The sequence below is a fragment of the Manis javanica genome, chromosome 10 (genome assembly GCF_040802235.1).
Source record: "Manis javanica isolate MJ-LG chromosome 10, MJ_LKY, whole genome shotgun sequence".
NCBI classification, from domain to species: Eukaryota; Metazoa; Chordata; class Mammalia; order Pholidota; family Manidae; genus Manis; species Manis javanica.
In genome coordinates this window covers 99,041,010-99,064,664 of record NC_133165.1, presented here as the reverse complement: position 1 = coordinate 99,064,664, position 23,655 = coordinate 99,041,010, and the positions used below count along the sequence as shown (strand labels likewise).

The 23,655-nt window shown below is 35.9% G+C and overlaps 1 protein-coding gene and 1 long non-coding RNA gene across 15 annotated transcripts in view; one reads left to right on the top strand and one right to left on the bottom strand.

Moving 5' to 3' along the window:
- The window catches only part of ANKS1B (ankyrin repeat and sterile alpha motif domain containing 1B), a 995,298-nt gene that overhangs the window by 334,384 nt on the left and 637,259 nt on the right, over positions 1 to 23,655 (top strand). The window lies entirely within an intron of this gene.
- Positions 12,017 to 23,655, bottom strand: part of LOC140843628 (uncharacterized) — a 28,410-nt gene continuing 16,771 nt past the window's right edge. The window contains exons 3-4 of the long non-coding RNA XR_012121533.1: positions 22,393 to 22,559; positions 12,017 to 12,255 (exon numbers count right to left, since the gene is read on the bottom strand). This is a non-coding gene — a long non-coding RNA (uncharacterized lncRNA). The remainder of the gene's footprint in view (positions 12,256 to 22,392; positions 22,560 to 23,655) is intronic.

The window sequence follows — 23,655 nt, the reverse complement described above, 5'->3', positions numbered from 1 at the left end:
TGCTAAAACCTCAGAAAGATCAAAATATTAGAGTACTCACCCACCCAAAGGCTTTTTCAAGGGATTAAGGGTGGGCTTCACTGATCCTCTAAATCAAAGCAGATGACCACTAGGTCAACAAGAGTGCAAGATATAGAAAAGGATAATCTTGAAAGCATTGTGGATATGGGTATTCTCTACTGGAGTGAATTCTTGAGAAATCCAGGAAGACCCATGAAGTTCTCAAGAAATTTATGTCAGCAAAAACACTGGCAGCTCAGTCTGAAAGGGATGTGGAGTACAAAAGGAAAGGAGGCTATTAAACCCTCAAAATTCTACTGGTAGGAAGCTGGCTAATAAAACTGCTAAGCAACAAATTTGTGTTACCCTTCATGAAAAAGGAAATACAACTTAGAATCAAGAAGGACAGAGACTTCAGAGAATGGAGCCGAGTGAAAAGGGGAATTATTCCCAGGCATTGAAACCTAATCAAGAAACTCTTACTTGCCCATGGGACTTCAGAACCTCTCTTCAACAGCTGACTCCCTTTTACCTTCCAAAGTCCCTCTTTTTGAACTGGCATGTTGATAGCTGTTACCTTATGCATATCTTACCATTATGTGTTGGGAGTGTCAGGGGAAAGAATACTTGTGTTTTTAGTTTTGCAGGTTCATAGATGAAGAGTATTTGTACTCCAAGAACATAATGGATTATACCCAGAAGCCTCATCCTCACCCGATTCAGATGATGTGCGTTTTCATTTAAGCTGATGAGAGTTTGGACTTTGAGCTGATCTGTCTTATTTACCACAATATGCTCAATTTGTACAGAATAACAGTTTATGTAATTTGTATGACTCTTTGTGAGCATTATTAGCTTGCACCAGTACCCATAGTACTGATCAATTTTGGAACAATAGGGAGGTTAATTTTTATCATTCATTAAGATTAAGAGGTTGATTGCTGGATAATAGTTAATTCTCTCAAGTAAATGCCAACCTAAGGAAACTTGGTTGGGCATCCACATGTATTTCTCCAGGAGATACAAGTCTTCTGTCTCACTGCACACCTTGTTTAAGCTTCTGCAATTATATTTTCTTTACCTAAAATCCCTAATTAGGAACCAGGCCTAAGAGAGATAATGTGATAGTGTGAGAAGGGTTCTTGGTAAAAGCAGTATTAGTAAATGTAATTAATTTTAAATTTGAGAAAATTAAAAGTATGGCAAGAGGGAGACTGAAGTAATCTAGATAAGTATAGAATCTGGTTGGTTGTACTAAAAACAGAAGTTAGGATTTAGTGGAAAAAGTCCTTGTAAGCAATGTTAGTGGTCATAAAATCAAAATACACAATTTTCAGGATAAGAATAAATTGTGGTTCCGTATTTATACTGGTTATAGGTATAGATTTAAATAATGTATATCTGGCACTACAGAAATACAAAGTAAAGTATAGATCCATCATGTATATCATAGATAACCACTAACATGAATTCCTTACCTAGTCGTCTGTTTTTCTTTTTCTATATATACTTATATATTATGAGTTTTATTTATTTCCATAAAAGTGAGATCAATTTTATATATAGTTTTGCAAAATATTTTTTTACACTGAGCATTCAATTTGGGCATCTTCCATGTCTATCCCAGATGCCCCCAGGAGGATAGGACACACAGGGTGGGGTATTTTGGAGTCTGAGAGGAACTTGAAGTAGAATGTCATTTTAGGCACAGATCATCTCCTGAGGACAGAGGGGGCCTTCTGATCAAAAAAGAATATATCAGGGAATAACATTTAAAGTAATGATCAAATAAAGGAACACAGAGGAGAACAAATAAGTCTAAGTGGCGAGACTAAAGGAGACTGTAGGACAAAAACGTTCCTGGAGTCTTTGAGAACTTCTAGCATGTCTCTACAGAAGCTTTTTTGTTCATATTGTTTTTTGAATTAGGCACCTAAACATATGGGGTTAATGATTGGGGGTAGGGAACATGTCTTGAAGGTGAGGGTTATCAAACCTAAGTGTGCAAAATAATTAATGACAGTGTTTGTTAAGAACACAGATTCCTACCCAACCACAAAATTTTGATTAAGTAAATCCAGGGCATATCAAGAGTATGAATTTTGAGCAAGTACTGGTAATCTCATGCAAGTGCATTATCCTTCCACTATTATATAACCAGTATGTCTATGACTCCTGTAACTTTTTTAAAATTTTGATATCATTAATATACAAGTACATGAGCAACATTATGGTTACTAGACTCCCCCATTATCAAGTCTCCACCACACACCTCATTACAGTCACTGTCCATCAGTGTAGTAAGATGCTATAGAATCACTACTTCTCTGTGTTGTACAGGCTTCCCCGTGCCCCCCCCACTACATTATGTGTGCTAATCATAATGCCTCTTTTCCCCCTTATCCCTCCCTTCCCACCCATCCTCCCCAATCCCTTTCCCTTTGGTAACTGTTAGTCCATTCTTGGGTTCTATGAGTCTGCTGCTGTTTTGTTCCATCAGTTTTTGCTTTGTGCTTATACTCCACAGATGAGTGAAATCATTTACTTGTCTTTCTCTGCTTGGCTTATTTCACTGAGCATAATACCCTCTAGCTCCATTCATGTTGTTGCAAATGGTAGTATTTGTTTTCTTCTTATGACTGAATAATATTCCATTGTGTATATGTACCACATCTTCTTTATCCATTCATCTACTGATGGACACTTAGGTTGCTTCCATTTCTTGGCTATTGTAAATAGTGCTGCAATAAGCATAGGAGTGCATATGTCTTTTTCAAACTGGGATCCTGCGTTCTTAGGGTAAATTCCTAGGAGTGGAATTCCTGGGTCAAATGGTATTTCTATTTTTAGTTTTTTGAGGAACCTTCATACTGCTTTCTATAATGGTTGAATTAATTTACATTCCCACCAGCAGTGTAGTAGGGTTCCCCTTTCTCCACATCCTCGCCAACATTTGTTGTTGTTTGTCTTTTGATGGTGGCCTCACTGGTGTGAGGGGATATCTCATTGTAGTTTTAATTTGCATTTCTCTGATGATTGGTCATGTGGAGCATCTTTTCATGTGCCTGTTGGCCACCTGAATTTCTTCTTTGGATAAGTGTCTGTTCAGCTCCTCTGCCCATTTTTTAATTGGATTATTTACTTTTTGTTTGTTGAGGTGTGTGAGCTCTTTTTGTATTTTGGATGTCAACCCTTTATCAGATATGTCATTTATGAATATATTCTCCCATACCAGAGGATGCCTTTTTGTTCTATTAATGGTATCCTTTGGTGTACAGAAGCTTTTCAGCTTGATATAGTCCCACTTGTTCATTTTTGCTTTTGTTTCCCTTGCCCAGGGAGATATGTTCATGAAGAAGTTGCTCATGTTTATATCCAAGAGATTTTTGCCTATGTTTTTTCTAAGAGTTTTATGGTTTCATGACTTACATTCAAATCTTTGATCCATTTTGAGTTTACTTTTGTGTATAGGGTTAGGCAGTGATCCAGTTTCATTCTCCTACATGCAGCTGTCCAGTTTTGCCAAAACCAGCTGTTGAGGAGGCTGTCATTTCCCCATTGTATGTCCATGGCTCCTTTATCTTATATTAATTGACCATGTATGGTTGGGTTAATATCTGGACTCTCTATTTTCTTCCATTGGTCTGTGGCTCTGTTGTGTCAGTACCAAATTGTTTTCATTACTGTGGCTTTGTAGTAGAGCTTGAAGTTGGGAAATGAGATCTCCCCTGCTTAATTCTTCCTTCTCAGGATTGCTTTGGCTATTTGCGGTCTTTTGTGGTATAGATTGCATTAGGCAGGATGGCCATTTTAACAATATTAATTCTTCCTACCTAAGAGGATGGGATGAATTTCCATTTGTTAGTCTCCTCTTTAATTTCTATTAAGAGTATCTTGTAGTTTTCAGGGTATAGGTCTTTCAGTTCCTTCATTAGATTTATTCCTATGTATTTTATTCTTTTTGATGCAACTGTGAATGGAATTGTTTTGCTGATTTCTCTTTCTGCTGGTTGGTTCATTGTTGGTGTGTAGGAAAACAACAGATTTCTATGTATTAATTTTTTATCCTGCCACTTTGCTGAATTCTGATATTAGTTCTAGTAGTTTTGGAGTGGAATCATTAGCGTTTCATATGTACAATATCATGTCATCTGCAAATAGGGACAGTTTGACTTCTTCTTTACCAGTCTGAATGCCTTGTATTTCTTTGTGTTGTCTGATTGCTGTGGCTAGGACCTCCAGTACTATGTTGAATAACAGTGGGAAGAGTGCACATCCCTGTCTTGGTCCTGATCTTAGGTGAAAAGCTTTCAGCTTCTCACTGTCAAGTATGATGTTGGCTGTGGTTTTGTCATACATGGCCTTTATTATGTTGAGGTACTTGACCTCAATACCCATTTTGTTGAGAGTTTTTATCATGAACGGATGTTGAACTTTGTCAAATGCTTTTTCTGCATCTATGGAGATGATTATGTGGTTTTTGTCCTTTTTGTTGATGTGGTGGATGATGTTGATGGATTTTTTAATGTTGTATCATCCTTGCATCCCTGAGATAAATCCTACTTGATCATGGTGTATGATCCTTTTGATGTATTTTTGAATCCGGTTTGCTAATATTTTGTTGAGTATTTTTGCATCTATGTTGATCAGGGACATTGGTCTGTAATTTTCTTTTTTTGTGGGTTCTTCGCCTGGTTTTGGTATTAGAGTAATGCTGGCTTCATAGAATGAGTATGGAAGTATTCTCTCTTCTTCCTTTTTTTGGAAAACTTTAAGGAGAATGGGTATTATGTCTTCTCTATATGTCTGATAAATTTCAGTGGTGAATTCATCTGGTCCTGGATTTTGTTCTTGCTTAGTTTTTTGATTACTGATTCAATTTCATTGCTGGTAATTGGTCTGTTTAGATTTTCTGTTTCTTCCTTGGTCAGTCTTGGAAGGTTGTATTTTTCTAGAAAGTTATCCATTTCTTCTAGGTAATTCAGTTTGTTAGCATAAAGATTTTCATAGTATTCTGTAATAATTCTTTGTATTTCTGTGGTGCCTGTCATGATTTTTCCTTGCTCATTTCTGATTCTGTTTATATGTGTATATTCTCTTTTTTTCTTAATAAGTCTGGCTATGGGTTTATCTCTTTTATTTATTTTCTCAAAGAACCAACTCTTGGTTTCATTAATTTTTCTATTGTTTTATTCTTCTCAATTTTATTTATTTCTTCTTTGATCTTTACTATATCCCTCCTTCTGCTGACTTTGGGCCTTATTTGTTCTTCTTTATCCAGTTTCAATAATTGTGACTATATACTATTCATATGAGATTGTTCTTCCTTCTTTAAATAGGCCTGTATTGCTACATACTTTCCTCTTAGAACTGCCTTCACTGCATCCCATAGAAGTTGGGGCATTGTGCTTTTGTTGTCATTTGTCTCCATATATTGCTTGATGTCTGTTTTAATTTGGTCATTGATCCATTGATTGTTTAGGAGCATGTTGTTAAGCCTCCATGTGTTTATGAGCCTTGTTGTTTCTTTGTACAATGTATTTCTAGTTTTGTACCTTTGTGATCTGAGAAGTTGGTTCATAGAATTTCAATCTTTTTGAATTTGCTGAGGCTCTTTTTGTGGCCTAGTATGTGGTCTATTCTGGAAAATGTTCCATGTGCACTTGAGAAGAATGTGTGTCCTGCTGCTTTTGGTTGTAGAGTTCTGTAGATGTCCATTAGGTCCATCTGTTCTAGTGTGTTGTTCAGTGCCTCTGTGTCCTCACTTATTTTCTGTCTGGTGGATCTGTCCTTTGGATTGAGTGGTGTGTTAAAGTCTCCTAAAATGATTGCATTGTATTCTTTTTCCTCCTTGAATTCTGTTAGTATTTGTTTCACTTATGTCAGTGCTCATGTATTGGGTGCATAGATATTTTTAATGGTTATATCCTCTTGTTGGGCTGAGCCCTTTATCATTATGTAATGTCTTCTTTATCTCTTGTTACTTACTTTGTTTTGAAGTCTATTTTGTCTGATACAAGTACTGCCACACCTGCTTTTTTCTCCCCATTGTTTGCATGAAATATCTTTTTCCATTCCTTGACTTTTAGTCTGTGTATGTCTTTGGGTTTAAGGTGGGTCTCTTTTAAGCAGCATATAGATGGGTCTTGCTTTTTTATCTAATCTATTACTCTGTGTCTTTTGATTGGTGCATTCAGTCCATTTACATTTAGGGTGATTATCAATAGATAAGTACTTATTGCCATTGCAAGCTTTGGATTCATGGTTACCAAATGTTCAAGGGTAACTTCTTTACTATCTAACCATCCAACTTTAACTCACTTATTACGCTACTATAAACACAGTCTGATGATTCTTTATTTCTCTCCCTTCTTATTCTTCCTCCTCCCCTCTTTATATGTTAGGTCTTTTATTCTGTACTCTTTTGTTTCCTTTGACTGCTTTTGTGGATAGCTGATTTGATTTTTTGCCTTTAGTTAGTATTTGGTTGGTCTGCTTTCTTTGCTGTGATTTTATTTTCTCTGGTGACATCTATTTAGCCTTATGAGTACTTCCATCTAGAGCAGTCCCTGTAGAGGTGGTCAGTGGGAGGCAAATTCCCTCAACTTTTGCTTATCTGGAAATTGTTTAATTTCTCCTTCCAATTTAAATGAAAATCTTGCTGGATACAGTATTCTTGGTTCAAGGACCTTCTGTTTCTTTGCATTAAATATATCCTACTATTATCTTCTGGTCTGTACATTTTCTGCTGAGAAATCTGATGATAGCCTGATGAGTTTTCATTTGTAGGTGATCTTTTTTCTCTCTCTGGCTGCCTTTAATACCCTGTCCTTGTCTTTTATCTTTGCCATTTTAATTGTCATATATCTTGGTGTTGTCCTCCTTGGGTCCCTTCTGTTGGGAGATCTGGGGGCTTCTGTGGTCTGAGAGACTTCTTCCTTCCCCAGCTTGGGGAAGTTTTCAGCAATTATTTCTTCAAAGATACTTTCTGTCTGTTTTTCTCTCTCTTCTTCTTCTGGTACCCCTATTCTGAAAATATTGCTCCATTTGGATTGGTCACACAGTTCTCTTAATAGTCTTTCATTCCTAGAGATCATTTTATCTCTCTCTGCCTCATCTTCTCTGTATTCCTGTTCTTTGATTTCTCTTCCATTAACAGTCTCTTGCACCTCATCCAGTCTGCTCTTTAGTCCTTCTATTGATTGTTTCATTTCTGCTTTCTCCCTCCGGACTTCATCCCTTAGCTCTTGCATATTTCTCTGCAGGTCCATCAGCATGGTTATGACTTTTATTTTGAATTCTTTTTCAAGAAGATTGGTCATATCCATCTCACCAGCCCCCTCTCTGGCATTGTTTGAGTGATTTTTGACTGGACCATGTTCTTCTGCCTTTTCAGGGACTTTGTTCTCCCAGCAGTTGGCACATGTGTCAGCTGGGAAAACAAAGTCTCTTCCTGCTTGCTGGTCACCTGCCCTTTTCTGCTGCCTGTCCCAGTTACCTGCACACCAGGACCACTCTCTGAATTAATTCTCTGAGCTGCCATGGGCAGGGTGGCCCTCAGGATAGCCTAGAGCACTATGGGGGGGGGGGTCACAGATGTGCTAGGTGTGTTCTCCTGTGAGAATGGCACCCCTTCATACCTTCTGGACCTTGCTCCGGCCTTCTCTGCCTGTGCCAGGCAGCTGTGCATAGGCAGCAGCCTCTGGGTCTAGCCTGGTTAGCTGCACACTGGGAGAATACTCTGTATGCTTGCTGTGGGTGGGGCTGCTTTCTGGCTGCTCCACATCAATGGTGGGTCAGCCAGTTTGCTTTTAGTGCCGGGGGGTGGGAATGGGGATGAATGGCTGGCTGTTTATTGCTGTGAGGGGCTTCAGAGCTGCATTGACCCCCAGGGGGTTAGGGTACCTGAAGTTCCTTAAGATTCCCGGCCTGCTGGGATGAGTGTGCTGGGATGGTTTTGTCCACCTGTTAAACCCTTGTCCCTTTAAGACTTTTAAAGCACCCGCTTTTCTTTTGTCCCAGGGGAGTTGGCTGTGGGGACTTGCTTGCAGTCTCCGATTCGGATTTTACTTTTCTGTTTCTCTAATATCCAGTACACTATGCAATATGTGTCTGTGCTCCCAGTGCAGATTACTAGAGCTGGTTATTTAGCAGTCCTGTGCTTCCACTCCCTCCCCACTCTGATTCTTTTCCTCCCATCTGTGAGCTGGGTTAGGGGGAGTGCTCGGGTCCCGCTGGGTCATGGCTTTGTATCTTACCCTTTCCATGAGATGCTCACAGATGTAGATGTAACCTGGCTGTTACTGTATCTTCTGGTCTGTCTTTTAGGAATAGTTGTATTTGCTGTATTTTCAAAAATACGTATGGTTCTGGGAGAAGATTTCTGCCCCCTACTCACCCCACCATCTTGAGCCACCTTCTGACTCCTGTAATTTTATCAAGACACTGACAGAAGTTTTACAGAGGAAGCTCAGTGGATAGAGCACTGTGGAAACCAATGGAGTATCTCTTATCTTTCTTTAACGAATGCATGTTTTTCAGGCAAATTTGTTTTATCTAATTGCTACAATTAAGCTCATTTTCTTCATCTTCTGTGCAAAATTCTTTGTCAGACACTTTGGTTCAGCAAATATCTTGCTTGTCAAACATTCTATGTAAAGCATCCCTAGAGGTGTCAGATAAGCACCTGTTGAATAACAGAAATAAAGGAAGGGAGAGAGACGTGGGAGAGGAAGGAAGAAAAAAGAAAATTTCTTAGCATCACTTGATTTAGAAAATCCATTCGTTTTCATGAATACCTGTTTATTTACTAAGTGCTCAAAATTCATCTACTTATAGAATTTGGGTAGGAACCAATCTCAAATTTACTACTTTTTGTGTCTATTTCTATTTTAAAAATTAGAATAGGAATTGTCCCATCACTAGTATTCTCTCATCCATAACACTGTGCTTTCTGAAGAATTACAGAAGACATTCACAACAATTATTGTATGTAAGTTCTTTTTGGTGCCCTGAGGTATGGGATATGTGTGCTGATGCTCTCTGATTATTGTATGGACTCTCTTGAGTTTAAATTTCTTTTTTGTAATAAATGGTGATCTGTTTCCAGTTTAAAGATCATTCTTCTTTTTGGAACAGGTGGAAGAAAAATAGGATATGGTTGATTCTGTGTGCCAGCTGTCATTTGTTAAAATCAATTTATTTTGTCCAAGTAGTTAGTATAGTTAGTATAAGTCTTTCCTTTTCTTATAATTATGAATATACTGAGGATAATAATGGTAAAAGTTATTTGTCACCCACAATATTTTTGCATCATTTGTGTTATTTATGTATAAATTTTACTATATTTTTATGCTATGTATGTTAAATTATACTATATGTTATATACTATAATGTACATTAAATTATATATAAATTATATAGAGGTTTAAAATTCTTGAGGAAAATACTCTAGTTTGGAAGACAGAACCCAACTTTGAATTATGTTTTCAGAGTATTTTATAAAATAATGTTAAATTATCTTTATTTCATTTTCTAATGGTAGTTCCATAATACATATTTGTTAACATAATGATTGTTGCAGTAAATAAATTGCTAAAAATTGACATGTTTCTTTTTGAAGAAGTCATTTTTGGCTATGTGATGTTATCTTTTATTTGAATGCTTTTTTTCTAAGGAAACCTTTCTTCTTAATATGGAAGGTAAATCTAGATTTTTACATATTTTCTTATTTTTTAAATTTGATGTTTTATGTCACTCAGTTTGGATATGGGCATCTTCTAACCTATTGTGTGAACTGAAAACTCAGGTATTCAGGAGGCAAAGGGAGAGAAAGAAATAATCAGTAGTGGTTGGAGGGCATTTTAAGCAGGGATTGAAAGATTTGAGTTGATAGACATGACACAGTGAAAAATACCTTACCAGGTACTGGTAAAAGATACAGGTAAATTGCTGCCTGTTAATGATTTTCTCTGAACTCCACCTTTCCTCCACTTTCCCATTATTATATCTCTCTACTACATGTTCCCATGGCAGTTCTCCATTATTATACCTATCAAGTTGGAATCATTTATTTAGTGTTTACAGTTCTGGCTAGACAATCTCGTTTACTACACTGATGTACCTGGCATGTAGTAGGAATCCAATACATTTGGAGAATGAATATTTATATAGCTCCTAATAATCAGATGTTTTTATCTGGAGTATATATCCTTTGTAGCTAATAATTGTTGAATGGCAGGCCAAAGGTATGAATAAGACTAGTAAGAACAGAGACAAAGAGTACATTATCTTGCCCAGAATACTGTTTTTCTGCATTACTTTTTCTCTTCACATGTCTACTGCCCTCTCTGTTTCTGGCTCCAAATTTCTTATTTGGAGGGTATTGATGAGTAACTTGCTTTAGTGATGTTGGCCCTCCAAGAATATTTATGTTTTAAAAGAAGTTAATATGTGAAATAATGCATCATTAATGATAAAATTCCATATACTTGTCAGAAATGGGAAAGGTGTTCTGTAGAATGGGTGTGGGGTTCATACTGCCCCTAAAAAACCCATTCTAGTCCTGATTCTCCTTCTCTTTTTCCTTCTTTATTTCCACAGATATTCTTTGAGCATCTAATGTGCTAAATTGCAAGGTATAAGAAAGCAAAGTAGCTAAGATTAGGCAGAGCCACCTGGATTCGATATTCCGTACCAAGGAGATACCGCCTCCTTAAGCTACAGGGCGATAACAAAATTTCTAGAAGTTATTTAGCCAAAGTCATTTCATGCTTACCTTTTAGAAGACACACACACACAAAAAGTTAGGGACATGTAGACCAGTTATTTTAGCTAAAGAAACAAAAAATTCAATATTGTTTCTGCAATGGGCAGCCCAATTGTTAGGCTTAGATGTGAGCGAGGTGGAGAGAGAGTAAGGCCAGTAAAGCCAACTAAAAGGGACTCAAAGAGTTAACCAGTTAAAACTAGAGAGCCAGAGACAGAGTTAATGAGTTAATCAGTTGAAGCTCCAAAGGCCGGGAGCAACTTGGAGTATCTGGATATTCCCCAGATAAAGAAAAGTGTCTGAGTCATGGCACCAGATATATTAGGGGGTGGTGGGGTGGTGGTTTATTTTCCTCAGTTCACGTCCCCGCCGCAATAAAGAATTGAAGGGCAGAGACACAGTAGGGAAGCAGAGTAAAAGTTTCATTTAAAGTTATGCACTTAGAGAGAAGGAGAGGTGAGGCACCCCTGAAAGATTGAGGAAAGTGCGGGTGACAAACTTAACCCTTTAGGTGCTCCTCTTCTCTGAGGCCGCCAGCACTTCCTAAGTGTGTAACTTTAAATAAAACTTTTACTCTTCACTACTGTGTCTCTGCCTTTCAGTTCTTTTTTGCAGCAGGGACGAGAACTGAGGAAAATAAACAACCGCCCCCTAACACAATCTGTCTGAAATTTTTATTTATTTAAGGCAAATTTTGTTGCTGTTACAAGTTCATAATTCATATGATTTAACTATGATTTTTGTTTTAGTTTTTTGCAGCGTAAGAAATCAGAGGAAAGCATAAAATCATAATTCAAAAACAAAACCAAACTCTCCTAAAAACATTTTTGCAACTTGCAAATTCTTATTTATTTTGCATGAGGGTATCCACTATAATAAATGTAGAATAACCTTTTGTACCTTCTATTTTTAAGGTCTGCTTCTCTGGAATGTGATTCTGACAGATATAAATGTTAAGTGAAAAAGAAAAAAGTACTTCAAATTTTAGAATATTTGAGCAATGTATTTCTAATAGATTTTTTTATGTATGTAGGACGTGAAGATAATTCATTTTTCATTTATTCATTTATTATTTGAGCTTTGGAGCTTCAACTGATTAACTCAATTCATTTATTATTCAACAAACATTTAAGACTGCTGTGTTAGTATGTCAAATATGAAAGGCTCTTTGCTATTGGACAGAGTAGCCCAGATTCTATCTCCTAGGAATACACTGTCAGAGTCACTTACTACCCAATTTAGAGCTTTTGAAAGGATTAAAGAAGGCACCTCACTTTAATGGATTCAGCCCCCAACTAGAACTAATACTTGGTTGTAGAATTAGGGCTAGAATTTCAGCCCCCAATGCCCCCTAGGCTTGGTGCCTCTCGATCATAAACAGCGCCTCTGGGTGTTCAAGTTTCCATGTTGTTCTTGCTTCTTTTTTTATGACATGGTGGTTGGGTTATTTCTCCAAGGCAGAAAGATATACGTCTTAAGATAAGACCCTGTATTTTATATCAAAATAGAAGGAAAAACATAGAATTAATGACTGACAAGTACCAGGTATTTTTCATGCCTTATCTCATATAATCCTCACTAGAATCCTTTGATGTAGGTGTTACTGTGCAAAGTTTAGTGATTAAGAAAATGATGTTTAGTGGTTAGGTGACTTGCTTAAAGTGAAAAAGCTAGAAAGCAAATAAACAAACTCAAACTCTAGAGTGCCTGCCTTAGGTTTAGTTCTATCATCAAACATCAAACAACCTTCAACAGCCCACTCACCCCTTTGCCACCAAATAGTACGATCACCTGAACAAACAACGAAAACCCACCCAACCTCACAAGATGCTCACCAAGGAGCATGGTGAGAGGAAGGCTTGAATATTGGTTATTTGAATAATTCAAAGGAATACTTTCTGTATTTAATTTCCTTTTTTGGATTGTTTATATTCTTAAGGGACAAATTCAAGATATGAAAGACAGGAAAATTTCTGGGCTTGCTTGAGTCTGTTTTGAAATAAAGGAATCAATAAATGTTGGTTGAATGTTGAATATATTTGCTACCAGAATTTATCAGAACTTAGGTATGTGATATAACCGTTTAACTTAGGAGAGAATATAGAAAACGAGAAGTCCATTTCCTTTTTCAGATATAGAAATAGGGCTAATCCATGGGTGCCTGGAGTGGCCTGTTTTTGTCCTTTCAAGCAGAAAGGCTCTAATAATTAAAATGTTCTGTGCAATTAACAGTATTTTAGGAGTATGTCAGTAGCTCTGTGAATTGCAGTAACCATCTCTCTCACTTCATTAAAGTTCACCCAATGATAAATGAAGCCTCATAACCAAAGAGACAGTCAGATAATTTAGCTAAGACTGAAAGGAAAGCTACCAGAATAAGCAAATAATAGGAAGTGTTTTGCAGACAAAGGGTTAAAATAGCAAGCTTTTTCAGCTTGAGGAAGAAAACACAGAAGGCTTTTTAGAGTGTTTTTTAAAACTATGAAAGACTTTATACAGTAAAAAGGGACCACAGAGCATCAAAATCAGATGTGTAGCTTTCCCAAAATAGAGATGCTCAGGTTTCACCTCACCCCAAAGCTACTGAATTAGAATTTCAGTGGGGGTAAGGGGGTGGGTGGGGCTCAGAACTCATGCTTCTTAAAAGCTTCACTGATGTTCCAGACTCACAGCTAAGGATGGGAACAATTGCTCTTGTCACCTCATCTCCCATCACAAATGACTAAATATGTGGGTGTTTGTAGGCTCCTTATATATTCCAGGGTCTCTTGTCATGAAATTCTCTGTATACCTCATAGGCATAAAGTTCCTAAAAGGAAGTTCATACTGTGTTCCAGGAGTGGTGTGCCATCTTTTACACAAGATATCTTATTTAATTCTCAAAATAACCTTTTGAGAAACATATTATCCTTCCCACTGTATAAATGAAGAAAAGAAGCTCACAGGGCTTCAGTGACTTGCCACACATAATAAAGCATAATAACCATGATTTGGAGCCAGGACTTTGGACTTTAAAACCTGCTCCACAAAATGGGTATGAAAATCAAAGGCAGATTGAAATAAAAAACCTATCAGATTTTTTGTTCATGACATTGTAATTGAGGAAGGAATAAGTGAAATAATTAACAACTGACATAATTTACTGAATTCAATATCTGTCTATGGTAGCAAACTGTATGCTCATTCACATATCACCCACACTTAGGCAGATATTACCACATGGTCAGAGGGTGACACAGTCTAAGCAAAGTAGTTTAGGGGAAGAATTTGCTTTATTTTTTCTTTTTCTCATAGCACTTTGAATTTCATAGTCACTCTTTTTTTTTTTTTGAAACATAGTGGCAGCATCTTCAAATTCAACTACCAAATCTTGATCCCCAGTGAAGTTCTGATTTTATTTTTCTTTTTATGTCATTTGATCTTGGTCTTGCTAATACCACAGGTTCCACCTATGCTTATTAGGCTGATAGTTTAATTTTAGTACCTCTTACTAGCTTTGGTGTCTCATGTTGGTCTTCCCTTTTTTTTTTTTTTTACCAGGAGGTTTACATATACCTTTAGGTTATCAGGGAAAGGTGAACTCATGCCCAGAGACTTGTTTGAACTGACTCCTGTGTCTGCTGCAGTCACCATTAGCCATTTTTTGATTATTCACCTACACACACATCTACATAATACACTGAGGAATAATCACTTTATGTAATACTTTTGATTGATTAACTCCATCTTTTGTACATTTCTTGGAACTGTGGCCTATACATCATAACTGCTTTTGGATATACAGTTTAGTAATGAATTTATCCTATCAGTGCCGTGATTTTTCTTAAAGGATATGTTGGCATTGCTTCTTTTTATATTTTTATCTACCAGTGAATTATTGAAGACCATGCTGGTTAGGTAGGGGAATTTGGCATTAAGTCTAGTTCTGTTACCAATGACAGTATTTAACTTTGTCACTATTGCGATGTGGGTTGAGATCCTACTCCCATGTTCATTTAGTTTTTGATTCTTCTACCCTTTTAATTTTTAATATTCAGCCTTCAGGCACATAATACAGATTTTTGAAGGGATCCACCTATAGTATCTGAGCTCGGCATAAGAAATTATTTGACACAGGCTCTTGACTGAGTTTTTAAGTGCTTTTTTTTCTCATAAAGCTAAAGCAGAGGTCAGTATTCATTTATATAGCTCAATTACCCATAAACAGCTTTGAAAATAAATGTCTCTGTCCATAAATCTTGGATAGAAGACCTGTAAGTTGTTGAAAAAAATGTTTGTTATTGACTCAAAAAAGAAGTAGCTGCTTTTTGTTTTTCCTGATTGAAATTTACCTTCAGAAACTGAAGGTGGGCATGTCAGGATATATGATTCTGTGATTTTGTTGCACATATGAGTAAGACTCAGATCACTGTTCCAGAGATAGATAATCAGAGCAACTCAGAGATTCTATTATGAGAAAAAAGTGAATTCACAAAACTGGTGGAAATTCTAAAAATACTGTTTTTAATAAATTACATGATTTTATATGGAGATACTGTGTTTTGGTATGAATAAAATTATAATTCTTAGGGTATAAACTATAGTAGTTCTTTCCTGATTTAGGGAGAAAAGCACACTTTTGCTTATAACAGATATATTTAATACATTAGATTCCTCTAATAACCCAGTTATACCATTCTACACTCTGAGTTTGGTTTTTTTAGATTCCACATGTTAGTGAGATCATACAGTATTTGTCTTTCTGTGTCTAACTTACTTCACTTAGCATACCCTCAAGGTTTATCCATGCTGCTGTAATTGGAAGGATATCCTTTTTTGTGGCTGAATAATATTCCATTATATATGTATATATTTAAATTAAGTAAACATTAGACTTCTTGTTTAGGTAGCTCTAATGCTCTGGTGGACTTTGTAAGCAAACCAAAACCTAAGCCTGTAAATGCCTCAGGTTACAAAATTGAAACATAAGGACAACCAATTAAAAATAGCTAACTACGCTTTAGACTGTAGCTGATCAATAATTTCCTTTCTTTGCTTTGCCTCTTGTCTGCAAATAAAGTCTTTCCCTGAGCTCCTGTTGCTGGAGGACTCCTAACCACTTCTGATTTGGTGCTGCCCAAATAGAATTGATTTTTGCTCACACCCTTAACATTTTTAATATGCCTCAGTTTATATTTATATTAACATTTTCTTTATTCTTTCATTGATCCATGGACACTTTCATATTCTCACATTTTCTTTATCCATTCATCTATCCCTGGATGCTTAGACTGACTATTGCAAATAATGCTGCAGTGGACATAGGGGTACAGATATTTTTTTGAGATAGTGATTTTGTTTACTTCAGGTAAATACCCAGAAGTGGAATTGCTGGGTCATATGTAGTTCTGTTTTCAATTCTTTGAACCTACATATTGTTTTTCATAGGGGCTGCACCAGTTTACATTCCTACTAACATTGCACAAAAGTTCCCTTTTCTCCACATTCTTACCAGCACTTGTCTCTTGCCTTTTTGATGATAGCCATTCTAACAGATATGAGGTGATATCTCACTGAGGTTTTGATTTGCATTTCCCTGATGATTAGTGATGTTGGCTACCTTTTAATGTACCTGTTGGCTATTTGTATATATTCTATGGAAAAAGGTTTATTCAGGTCTTTCACCTGTTGTTTTAATTGGATTATTTTCTTTTTGCTACTGAGTTGGATGTGTTCCTTGTATATTTTGGATATTAACCTTGTATCAGGTGTATGGCTTACAAATATTTTCTACTATTCCATAGGTGGTCTTTTCATTTTGCTTATTACCCTTTTTATATATTTTAAAAGAGTTTGTGAAGGATTGGCTCTAAGTCTTTAAATGTTTGGTAAAGTTCACCATTAAAGCCATCTGTGTCTGGTATTATATTTATAGGAAGTTTAAAAATTACTAATTCTATCTCTTTACTAGTTACAGATCTACTCAGATTTTCTGTTTTTTCTTTAGTCAGTTTTGATAGTATCTTTCCAGGAATTGTCCATTTCATCTAGGTTATCCAAATTGTTGGCATAGCATTATTCATAGTATTCTCTTGTAGCCCTATTCATTTCTGTAAGCTTGATAGTGATATCCCTTCTTTCATTCCTGGTTTTAGTAATTTCAGTGTTCTCTCTTTTATCTTAGTAAGTGCAGCTAAAGTTTTTTCAGTTTTGTTATCTTTTCAAAGATCTAACTTTTGGCTTTATTGATTTTCTCTACTTTTTTTCCCTTCTCTATTTTCATTTCATTTAGTTTTTATTGTCTTATTACTTCTTTTTGCTATGGGTTTCCTTTTTATTTTTCTAGTGTCTATATTTTGAAGGTTATGTTATTGACCTGAGATCTTTCTTTCTCTTTTTTTTAGAATTACAGGTTTACAACTATGGATTCCCCCCTAAGCACTACTTTATTGGCATCCCATAAATGTTAGAATATTGTCTTTTTCTTTTTATTCATCTAAAAATATTTTCAGTTTCCCTTTTGATTTATTCTTTCACTCATTGGTTACTTAAGAATGTGTTGTTTAATTTCCACCTATTTGTGAATTTCCCAACTTCTTTCTTTTATTGATTCTAGTTTCATTCTTTCATGGCCAAAGAACGTACTTTATACGATTTCAATCATTTCAAGTTTATGAAAACTTATGATCTAACATGTAGTCTATCCTGGAAAAAATTCCATGTGCATTTGAGAAGAATGTGTAATCTCTTGTTTGGTGGAATGTTCTGTAGATGTCTGCTAAATCTAATGTTTATGGTACTGTTCAAGTTTTCTGTTTTCTTGTTGATCTTCTGCCTAATGGTTTTATCTGTTATTGGAAGTTGGGTATTGAGTTGCCCAACTCTTATTCTTGAATTGTTTATTTCTCCCTTCAATTCTGTTTATCTCTCCTTTCAATCCATCTTCTTGATGGATTCACCATTTTATCTTATAAATGTATGAAATGTACTTTTATTAAATCTTTAGTAACAATTTCTGTCTTGAAGTTTCTTTTGTCTAATATCAGTACAGCTACACCAGCTGTCTTTTGGTTACTGTTTTCATGGTGTATCCTTTTCCATCTTTTTGCTTTGAACCTCTTAGTGTCCTTGAGTATAAAGTGTGTCTCTTGTAGATAGTATATAATTGGATTGATTTTAAAAATAAATTCTGCCAATCTCTCCTTTTTATTTGGAATCTTGAATCCACCTACTTAATGTAATTACTAATAAGGTAGGATTTGTGTCTGCCAATTTACTATTTGTTTTCTGTAGCAACAAATTCTCACAATTTTTCTTTATCTGGGAATGTCTTAGTTTGTCCTTCATTTCTGAAGGATAGTTTTGCTGAATATAGAATTTTTAGTTGACATTCTTTTTCTTTCAGAATTTGAATATTTCAACTCACTGCCTTTTGAACTCTGTGATTTCTAATATTTCTGATAATAATTGTGATAATGAACAGTTAGCTGTTCATCTTATTGAGGACCCTTCTACAAAATGAATCATTTTCCTCTTACTGCTTTCATGATTATCTTTGTTACTCAACAGTTTGATTATATCTCTATGTGTGGATGTCTCTGAGTTTATCAACATGGAGTTTGTTGAGCATTTTGGATTAGTGTAGATTAATGTTTTGTTTTTTCTTTGCATCAAATTTGAGAAGTTTCTGGCCATTATTTATTTAGATATTCTGTCTGTCCTTTCTCTTTCTTCTCCCTTTTAGGACTCTCGTTGTGTATTATGTTAGTGTTGCACAGTTCTCTAATGCTCCATTATTTTTATGCATTCTTTTTTCTTTCTGTTACTCAACCTGGATCATTTCAATGGATTTATCTTGCTGATTCATTCTGCCAGATCAAGTCTACAACTGAATCCCCTGAGCAAGTGGTTCATATCAGTTATTGTAATAACCCAGAATTTATATTTTGTTCCATTTTTATAATTTATATGTCTATTGCTATTGATATTCTCTATTTTTCTTTAATATCCATACTCATACTTTTATTAATTCTTTAGACATGGTTCCGGTAGTTATTTGAACATATAAAAGGTGACTGAAAGTCTTTACTTAGTAACTTCAAAACAGGTGTTTCCTGAGGGACTATTTCTATTAATGATTTTTTGCCCTTGTTTATGGGCCATAATTAACTGTTTCTTTCTATGCCTAATTGTTTTTTTGTTGAAAATTGGACATTTTAAATAATATAAGATAGCAACACTGAAAACCAGACTCTTGCTTTCCCAAACTTTTTTTGTTGTTGCTAATACTGTGTGTTCATTTAGTGACTCTCCTGAATTAGTTCTGTTAAGGCTGTATTATTTTTTCATTTGTGGCAACATCAGTATCTGCTTGGTTAGCTTAGTGGTTACCTTACGATTTGACAGAGATTTCCTTAAATACCACGAACCAGTAAGTCCTCCTATGCCAGAGTCTCTGTGTGTTGAGAGATACATCTTCAAGTTTTGGCAGTTTGCATACCTGCCTCAGCCTTTACATGTGCCTCCTACACAGCTTCAACTTCAACCAAGCTTCGGGTCTTCTCAGATCTTTCCTGGGCGTGCTCCCAGCCATACACTTGTGTGTGGACTTTTTGGTGTATAGAAATATGTTGGAACTTTTCACAACCTCTCTGGACATCTCATTCTCCAAATTTTCCTTTTATGTTTTTGGACAGACTTTTTTTGCACCAGTACTGGTATTATTGGCTCCAGCAGCTGTGATGTTAAACAGCTGCCATGCTAAACAATTGCTGCTGATTCATTTTAGCAAACACCTAGAGGATAGGGCCTTTCCCACTGAGTGAGCTCTGCAACCGTAAGGTCAAATAAAAACAAGACTTGTAAATGAGCCTTTTCTAAGTGGGCTGCCATTAAATCTTGAGAATTCTCTGTGGGAGAGAGGATGTTTGCAATACTTCCAACCCATTCAACCTTACCCCACTCTTCTAGTGCCTTCTAGGCTGCTGGTTTGAAGGTTTACTACTATTGTGAGGCTGTTAATTTTCTTATTGTTGGACCAGAGAAAGGGAAGTGAGAATGGGATGGTTAAAATGCCACAATGCTCACTGCTTGCACAAAGATTCTGCTGATTTTCTGGAATCAAGTGCAGATTTGTTTGCAACACAGATTGCTACAATTTTGTTTAACTTCCAGAGTTCTGAAAACATTGATTTTGACAATTTTTTGTTAGTGTCCTTGTTGCTTTTATGGAGTTGTGGATTTTTGGATATCCTTACTTATTCCAGAAATGCTTCTTTATTGGCCTTTAAAAGAGGTGGAGAGTTCAAATACATTGTTAAGCTGAACTAATAAGCAGAGGAAATCAGATGAAGCAGACTACTACTGGCTGACATAGAGATGTTGGAAGGCTAAGAGTTGAAGGCTAAGGAGAGAGTTTTGAATGAAAAGTAGTTGGAAGGTACTTGATTGAGTTCTTGGACTATGAATAATGTGAGGATAATGATGTTGGAAGATAATTTTGATGGTTGTGCATAGGATGAAATGAAGGGAGATGAGTTCAGAGGCAGTAGCAATAATCTAGCATGTGTGATGCTTAGGCCTGGCATAACATGGCAGTAATGGAAATGCAAGGGGGAATCAGTCGTACTCTGGATGGACTGGCTCTGAAGCATAGAGAATAGAGGAGTTTCTAAAGGTATGAGTGTTGTTGCTCTGCTTTGCAGAGATGCTGGTAGAGTAGTGGTAATGAGCATAATGGAAAAGCAAGCAGGTGACAATTTTTTTGGACATCTTACAGATTCCTTCATTTAACTAACAGTCTTTTTTAAGCTCCTTGCAGACACATGATCATAAAGATTTAATGAATAGATGTTAATTACTAAGGCCAGGTGGTGATGCTATCAAAGGCTAAATATCAATAAGAGGCCTAAATCACATTAATTTTAAAAAAGGAGAAGTAAAGGAAAGTTTTTTAAAGAGTAAAGATATTCCAAAATGTTTATTATGTTAACTACTTTTCTAATGTGATTCTCTGGGAAAAATAGATGTCAGAATTCTAAGATTTTTTTATTAATGGGGTTTAATTACTGTGTATAGAGATGACAGGTTTACAGCCTTGAATGTCTATTAATAGAGTATCTTTTATAAATAAGAATCTGGGGTTCAAGCAGTGCTTGTTACTTAGAACACTACTTTTATGTTGGCATGTAGATTCATCATTATTTTTCAAATTATTTCCTCCTTTATTTTTCTATACTCCTTGAGTGAAAGCAATAAGTAAAAAAATGATATGATCATCAATGAGATGATGATTTCACTTTAATCCATATAATTGAGATATGTTAATTCTGCTGTGGGATCAAGTTTAGATTTCTGGACTCTTCCCTAAACTACAGACATTTCTCATTCATATTCACATCTGTGTGTACTTCTAACAAGGCTGAAACTGGAGATAAAAGTACCTATTTCTATATTGCCATTGAACCGTAGTTAGTCTTTAATATTTTAAATAATTATATTATTCATCACTGTTCGTGTTCTCCCAGATTTTTCAAAGCAGTGAGTCACAGATTTCTATTATTTACCTTTATTTGGAATCTAAAATAACAAAAAATAATTATGGTGTTATTTTACTTGTCTGTATGAATAGAGAAGTAAATGATTACAAAAACTTTTCTTATAATTAATGTTTTTTTTTAAATAGCATAGGGGTGGGAAGGCTTTGGGAGAACATTGTGGTTGTTCTCCCTATTTCTAAGACTCAATATTAACTATTCTTAATATTGGTATTTATGTTATATACCTATCCTTTTGTTAATGATTAATTCAATTATTTCATATAAATAAAGATTTATTGAGATCCTTGTCTGTGCAAAAGTTGTACTGTATTAAGTTATATGAAATATACAAGCAAGTACTTTATGGAGAACTTGCCCTCTGGGAAGACAGAATTTAGGAGTAGCTAACAATAAAAATATCAAATATGAATATAGGATCTGAAAATCCAGTGTATCATGGGTACTGAATCATCCATACAGAGTATTATTGCTGTTTTTAGATTCAGAAAAGAAAGAAAGCCATGTAGGCAAGAGTAGTCATGAAATGGCTTCATGGACTTAGTAGAATTTACACTTGGTTGTGAAAGAGAGAATTTCTACAGGCCTAGAAGAGCCCCTAATCCTCAGAATGGATAGTGACAGCATAAGCAAAAAGACAGAGGCAGGAATGTGAAATTCAGGGTGGGTGCTACTGAGAACATCAGCCATAGGGAGGAAAAGTTTGTGTTCAGTGGTATCCTTGGGGAGGCATTGGAAGTTCCCCAAATAGAATTATTATAAAATATATTTTTTTATTCAGCAAATATTGGGTGAGTACTGTTGTCCTCTAATAGTACTGTAATATGACTATAATACCTACTTTTTAGTAATGGCATGAAGCTATAGATCACAAAATGGACCACTCTGTGAGGGTAGTGTAAGGGGCCTGCAGTTTCATACAGGTGCCAAGCTTTGCCTGTAGATTACATGAATAATAGGTCTTACATATCCATATCCATATTTATTATTTTCAAATGTGCATAAGCTTTGCTATGATTAATGGAGAGGAAACATTGCTGCTTTTTGCTCATGTATATTTTCCAAACAGATCCTGAAAGTATAATTTACCTACTGGAGTTGGGCAACGAGTACAGGATTCTTTCTCTTTTCTTCATAGCTTTATATAGAGAGATATCTATTAATTTAACTGGGCCTCTCTCTGCTCCTGGTCACTCCTCAGAGGAGTTAATTGATTGCTGAGCATATGTCACTAATTCTCTTTGTGATCTTCTCACCTGCAGAGAGTATGTGCTGTTAAACATAACAGTAAAGAACCTGCTTAGGCTTGGGAGCCCTGACACTATTCTATCTAATTCTGAGGCATAGTAATAGGAAACTTATATTGCCTTGCACCTAAGCCACATTGTCTAATATCTGTCCTCTCGCTAACCTAATGGACATTTCAGTCCATTTGCTTGAGCCCTTTGTTTTAACTGTGTGCTGATTAACTGTAGTCTCTGGCCAAATCTGATCCACGGCAGGCCAAATCTGGCCCAGCTTTTCTGTTTTCTGTGTATCTGCTTTATCGCCATAACAGTAGCATTGAGTAGTTGCAACAGAGATTATATAGCATGAAAAGACTAAAATACCCTCTTGATCTTTACAGAAAAGATTTGTTAACTCCTGTACTCTAGGGAATGAGGAAGTCATGTATTCCTTAATTTTTTTGTTTTTTCTTATATATATTTATATAATAACATTTATTCCTAAATAGTCCCAAAATTCCTAAATTAATCTCACTGTTCTCATATAGAGGTAAAAAATTTTTACTTTCAAAAACACCTCTTATTCAAAATAGTAGAAACCCTTGGCATAAACACTGAGTGTGGTCACTGCCTATCAGTGTAGTAATATGTTATAGAGTCATTAATTGTCTTCTCTATGCTGTATTGCCTTCTCTCTGACCTACAGTACCCCTTAATCCCCTTCTCCCTCCCTCCCCACCCATCCCCTTTGGTAACCATTAGTGCCTTCTAGATGTCTGTGAGTCTACTGGAAATCTAATACTAGATTTAGAGGTTATGATGAAGTGCAGGTTTTCAAAAGTTGGTGACTGTCTCTTTGCAGTAACAGTAAGTGTGATGAAACAGAAAAAAGTACTTTAGCCTCCAAGAGTCTGAGCCTCGATCAATGGGTGAATGTTCTATGAGAACTGTATAATGTATTTCTTACTCTGCCTGTCTTACCTCACATTCACAAACAAACGTCCCAAGGCTAGTTACAGCAGTCACCCATGACCTCTTAGTATTACCAGACCTACCAACACTAAACCTATCTCTATGCAACTTCAACAGCAATTCAGAATATTGTTCTTATGAACTTGGTAATGCC